Genomic DNA, 5,764 nt, shown 5'->3' on the forward strand with positions numbered 1-5,764 from the left:
AATGTCGACAGGGCAAGTAAAAATTGGAACCACTTGCCTGACTGGGCCAGTAGAAAAAATTCTTAGCATTGAGCCCTGGTATGTCTAAAATCAGCGTTTGCTATATGCATTGTGTAAATGTCAATATGATCAATATGAACAACCTTCTAAGCTTTATATTTTTTGTGTCACATCTTTATTAAATAATTAGATTAAACAATCAGTGATGGAAAAACACAATGACACTCTGGTCTCAAGTAGAATTACTGATAATACTGAGAATATCATTGCGAGGACCACTACTAAAAATACTTTAATACATTCTAAAATACATTACACATTAATTATTTTTTTTATCATTATTTTATTTTCTCTTTCAAAAATAAAAAGGTGCCATTGTATTGGCAAGACTGCTTTTAAAAAATACAGTATATTTAAGTCTAAAATCCATGTTTACTGTATGTATTGTGTAGAAGTATTGAAAATGTCAGACTTTCAAAGTGTAAAATTTTTTCTGCGCCATCTTTTTTGAAGAATTGGTTTTGAACAATCATGATTATTGATGGAATTTTGTAGAATCTTGTTTATTGCCAACAACCAATGCTTTCTGTTGATCATTGTTATTACCACTACTAAAAAATACTTTGACAAATTTTTTAATAATTACACCTTATTTATTCATTATTTGTTATACAATTGTACAATTATTTGTTATATAATTTATATTATTTTATTTTACCTTTCTAAAAAAAAAAGGAGCAATTGTACTGGTAAGATTGCATAAAAAGTACAGTCTAAAATCATCTTTTACGTTTGCTGTGTGTAAAGTTTTGAAGTTGTCAGCATGAATGGCTTCCAAAGCGTAACATTTTTCCTGCACCACATCTTTATTGAATAATTGGTTTAAACGTTCACGATTATTGACAGAATTTTTGTGGAATCTTGTTTACTGCCAATAACATCAACCAATGCTTTCTGCTGATAACACATGTGCATTGTTTCAGTTCATGCACATTTTTGGGATGTCTTTCTTGAATGGCCTGTTTCACATCACAGCAGAACATTTCAAAGGAAGTGGGGTCAGGACTCTAATTTGGCCACTGTGAAGTGCTGCTGAATTTCTTTAGTTTGAAGCGTTCTGTTGTTGATTTACTCCTGTGTTTTGGATCATTGTCATGTTGAATGACCCAACTTCTTTTGAGAGTCTGATCACAAACAGACGCTCTGACATTCTGCTCCTGATATAACTAGGAATTCGTTGGTCCCTCAGTGACTCCAAGCCGTCCAGACCCTGAGGCAGCAAAACAGCCCCATATCATTACACTCGCGCCGCAATCCTTCACAGCCGCAATTATGTTTTGGCAATGGTATGGAGAGTTTTGTGTTCTTTTCATTTATTTTAGGTATATTAAAAAAAAAAAGAAAAAAAAGCTAATTAATAGTGTCTAATCAGGGTTTTTTTATCAAGCTGTTTTCCGATGATTCAGAACAACTCACGTCTGATCTTACCTCATAACCAACTATCAAAAGTGCAAATGTCACCACTCTCAAAATGCATTATGTTGGCCACTACTGAAAAAAGCAATACTTTTTTTTAAATTATAAATTTTATATCAACGTTTTTAATCATTTAATTTAATTTAAGTTTTAATTATTTATTTTTTTCCCCATTATTACCATTTTCTTGATAAGACAGGTAAGTTTGAACAAAAACATTTTAGTAAAAATTATTTTTCTTTATGTGTCTATTGGCTTATGTGGCCTTATTGCATATGTGGTCATTTAAAAAACAATTCAAAAATAATTCAAAAGTGATCACATTATGTTACTTTAATTTTGTGGTATTTGTGGTGTATTACTGATTAAATTGTTAAGTAATTAATTATTTGTACAGTATATATTTATTAGTGCTGGGCAACGATTAATCGCATCCAAAATAAAAGATTTTGTTTACATAGTATATGTGTGTGTGCTGTGTATACTTATTATGTATATATAAATACACACAAATGCATGTATATATTTAAGAAAAATATATTATGTTTATATATTAAATATATTTATACATAATATAAATTATATGAATATAAATATATACATGTAAATATTTTCAAAATATATACTGTATGTGTGTGTATTTATATATACATAATAAATAATATATATATACAGAACGATTAATCGTTGCCCAGCACTAATATTTATTTATTAGTTACATCTCTGGTTCAGTGTCACTTCTTTAGAGATCCAGTGGTTTCTCCTTGAAACTGGTACAGTATTTGTGCACAGCAGTTTTTAGGGAATGCTTGTTTTTATTTGACAGGCAAGAGGTGATCGTTTTCTATTTATTGAAGCTGTTTCGGCACACATCAGACTGGCTTCATCTTCTAGGAAGCACAGCAATGGTGCTGAACTGATGGTGCTAATCTGCCTGACTATAGGCATACATCTTCCAAAAATCCTTTGCAAACATTGAGTTTTATGAGTTCTCCTTTTGAGGTTTCCTGAAGTCCCTTTTGATCAGACTAGATTGCTCTTGAGCACATTTGTTGGTGAGGAACAAGTAACATGCTGCTTTCCATTCAGCATGGCAGGTCAAACCCACAGCTGAGTCCAATTACCTTCTTTTCAAGCGGTTATTATAGTAGAGGATATCTTGATTGTTTAACACATTTGTTCAATAAAGACATGGCACTGCAAAAAGGCTTGTGTGCACCTTTTTAAATAAGGCCAGTCACATGGGGAAGCTGTCACATAAAAATATTTGTAAATAAATATTTTAACTGTAAGGTTTTAAATATTTTAAACTATGACAATGCTTGTGAGATACATCCTCCAAAGCGTTGACTATATCATGAAAGTATATTTTAACTAAAAGATTGAAATTTTCAGAAAAAGGTATTTTTTTTAAATATCAGGACAGGACAGATTGTAACTTTTATATTGGGACATTTTGTCTCAGATATTTCACTTTTTTTTTTTTTATTACATACATTACATTTTCATATCTTACTTTTTTTTGTTTTAAATTTTGCTGAAAAGCCATTAATTGGCTTTAATACATTAAATGAAATCCAGTATAACATACAGTTCAAAAGGTTAGTGTCAAAGTTTTTTTTTTTGACAGAAATTAATACTTTTATTCAGCGAGTATGAATTAAATTGATCAATACTGTAAGTAAAGACATTTATAATATTACAAAATATTTGTATTTTATTTAAAAAATATTTATTGAGCAGCGCATATTAGAATGATTTCTGAAGGCTCATGTGACACTGAAGACTGGAGTAATGACGGAGAATGGAGTAATTCAGCTTTACCATCACAGGCATAAATTACATTTCAAATATATGAGAAAAGAAAACAGTTAATGATGGTTCTATGCATCAGATTTGGATCTGATGAAGGGAGGTCTGAATGCAAGCTTGCAGTCGTTTGTAAGAAATGACTGGAGAAGTGTGACAGCATCTTCCTATTATCACTAAACAGCTTCATGTGTTAAATGAGCTGTATCGTTTTTTTCCTGGGCAGTAACAATGAAAGTCTTGATTTTACAACGTAACAACTAGCCCCAGTCTCCCCAATATTTCTTGTTAAGATCAGACTGTAATCTAAGAATCATTCACACAGAAATCCAGATTATTTGAAAGGGTTCGGCTGTGTATATACAGTATGTGTGTATGGAGCACTCACTCTTGACGGTGCCCTTAACTGCGTCTGCTACAAAAGCAATGGAAATGAACAAAGCTATCACCTCCTCTATCGACCTGTGAGTCAAAAACATCAACAACAAAAATCTGTATTCAAGCAGTGGTGTCTGCACAATTATGTATATTTGTAGGTGTGTGTGTGTGTTTATGTGTGTGTCTGACCTCTTGAAAAGCTTAACAAGCAGGCTAAGGTTGAAGACTCCTCCTATGATGAGGAAGAGGCTGTTCCATAGGCCGATACATGCATAAAATGCTGCAAAGTCCAGTTCATAATCATCACAGACCCCCCTGATCACTGCAGCCACACACAGACAAACACACAGAAGCGACAACACAATGCTGAGGTCATTAGGACTCCTCCACATGAACAGAAACACAATCAACTCAAATCTTATAATGACAGGGGATTATAACGCACAGTAAATGTCCACCGATTGATGTTTAAAGAACTGCTCCCAAACATTTAAAGAATTCCTGCTGTTATTCTCATGAGAAACCACAAGACAAGTTCTTTGATTGGGAAAGATCATTATTATAGATGGATGTGGCGGTTCTGTCCTCATCTGTGCATTTTTACCCAAACAGAATTTCGTTTTACTACAGCAAAACCATTTTTCAGGGCAACCCTCCCGCTGGTGACAGTGTGCGATTGCAGCCGCAGGAATGAGCTTTAGGAGGAAATCTCCTCTCAGCCAGGGCAAACATCAAACTTCGCCCAAACAAATGGCAGCCATATCAGGACTCCCATCCTGCTCTTTGTGAGATTAAGAGTCTTGTTCCACCTCATCCTGTGGTTAGCAGAGCTCTCTAAACACTCAACGTTAAAGTATTCAACAAACAATGAGTGCTCATCTAAACATACCGCAAAAACAAAGAATGGTTCAGAACCAGACCTCAAACGAGAGCCAAGGTATGTGTGCATTTGAACGTGCATCTATTGTTGCATGTGGAGGCATGTATGTACATACCGCTGATGAAAATAGCGATGGGCGCTGTGGTCAGTGGAATGACGAGAGGAGAGCCAGCACACAACGAGTAGATGATTCCACCTATACTCTGCCCAATGATCGTCTTCTGAACATCTAATCAAGAGAGAAAGCAGCTCAGTTTGTGTGTGTGTGTGTGTGTGGAAACGTGGTGTGTTAAGAGCGTATATGTGTGTGTGAGAGTGATCACCAATCTCGCCCCGAGTGCTCTCATCGTTGAGTGAGCCAAAAGCAATGGCAGGAAGCAGCACAGCGATGTAGAGGAAAATGGACGTCGTCATGAACTTGACCAGGGCTTTGTTATTACCCACTAATCCTGAAACACACACACACACACTTCTATAAAATGTGCATAAATATTACAGCTTGCAAAGTGAACTTGTGAGAATAATATGTTTAATGGCATGTAGCGTCATATAATTATGTATTTATAGCTGTTAACATATAAAATAAATATAATTTGAGCTATATTCACCTATAGCACAATAACAATAAACAAACTCAATCAGAGTGAAAGCAAAAAGCATATACACTTTGTTTAAAAGTTTGCAGTCTGTATGATTTTCAATGTTTTTGAAAGAAGTCTCTTATGCTCACCAAGACTGGATTTATTTGATAAAAAATACAGTAATATTGTGAAACATTATTACAATTAAAAAAATTTAATTAATAATAAAAAAAAAAACCTTTTCTATTTTAATTTTGAAATGTAATTTCCTTCACTGTGGTCATTATTCCAGGTTTCAGTGTCACAAGATCCTTCAAAAGATTCTTTGATGAACTGAAGAGCGGCATTTTTAAAAAATAGAAATATGTATTGTAACATAAATGTCTTTACTTTCCTATAATGTGTCCTTGCTAAATAGAAGTATTAATTTCCATAAAAACAAATAATACTGACCCCAAACTTTTGAATGTTAGTGTACAGAAATTACAATTATAACTAGAAATGTCCTAATTTCTATATAAATAGAATTACAGAAAACAGAAAAATCTAATTAATTAGTGTAATTTTTTAATGGCTTAAATCCAAATGAACTGATTCACCAAAATGAATCAGAGTTTCTAATGCAATAAGAGAAAGAGAG

General features: G+C 33.4%; 1 pseudogene; it reads right to left on the minus strand.

Moving 5' to 3' along the window:
- LOC107733740 (sodium bicarbonate transporter-like protein 11) overlaps positions 1–5,764 on the minus strand; it is a 64,829-nt pseudogene that overhangs the window by 13,977 nt on the left and 45,088 nt on the right.

Source organism: Sinocyclocheilus rhinocerous, unplaced genomic scaffold (assembly GCF_001515625.1).
Source record: "Sinocyclocheilus rhinocerous isolate Xijiao unplaced genomic scaffold, SAMN03320098_v1.1 scaffold789, whole genome shotgun sequence".
In the NCBI taxonomy this organism is placed as follows: domain Eukaryota; kingdom Metazoa; phylum Chordata; class Actinopteri; order Cypriniformes; family Cyprinidae; genus Sinocyclocheilus; species Sinocyclocheilus rhinocerous.